Source organism: Clupea harengus, chromosome 13 (assembly GCF_900700415.2).
Source record: "Clupea harengus chromosome 13, Ch_v2.0.2, whole genome shotgun sequence".
NCBI classification, from domain to species: domain Eukaryota; kingdom Metazoa; phylum Chordata; class Actinopteri; order Clupeiformes; family Clupeidae; genus Clupea; species Clupea harengus.
The window spans coordinates 26,329,536-26,329,995 of NC_045164.1; positions in this window are offsets into that span (position 1 = coordinate 26,329,536).

A 460-nucleotide genomic window follows, 5' to 3' on the forward strand; every position below is an offset into this window, starting at 1 on the left:
AGAGTGTGTTTCTCAGACGGACGAGTGTGTTTCTCAGACAGAAGAGTGTGTTTCTCAGACTGAAGAGTGTGTTTCTCAGACTGAAGAGTGTGTTTCTCAGACGGACGAGTGTGTTTCTCAGACGCAAGAGTGTGTTTCTCAGACTGAAGAGTGTGTTTCTCAGACGGACGAGTGTGTTTCTCAGACAGAAGAGTGTGTTTCTCAGACTGAAGAGTGTGTTTCTCAGACGGACGAGTGTGTTTCTCAGACAGAAGAGTGTGTTTCTCAGACGGACGAGTGTGTTTCTCAGACTGAAGAGTGTGTTTCTCAGACTGAAGAGTGTGTTTCTCAGACGCAAGAGTGTGTTTCTCAGACGCAAGAGTGTGTTTCTCAGACTGAAGAGTGTGTTTCTCAGACGGACGAGTGTGTTTCTCAGACAGAAGAGTGTGTTTCTCAGACTGAAGAGTGTGTTTCTCAGACG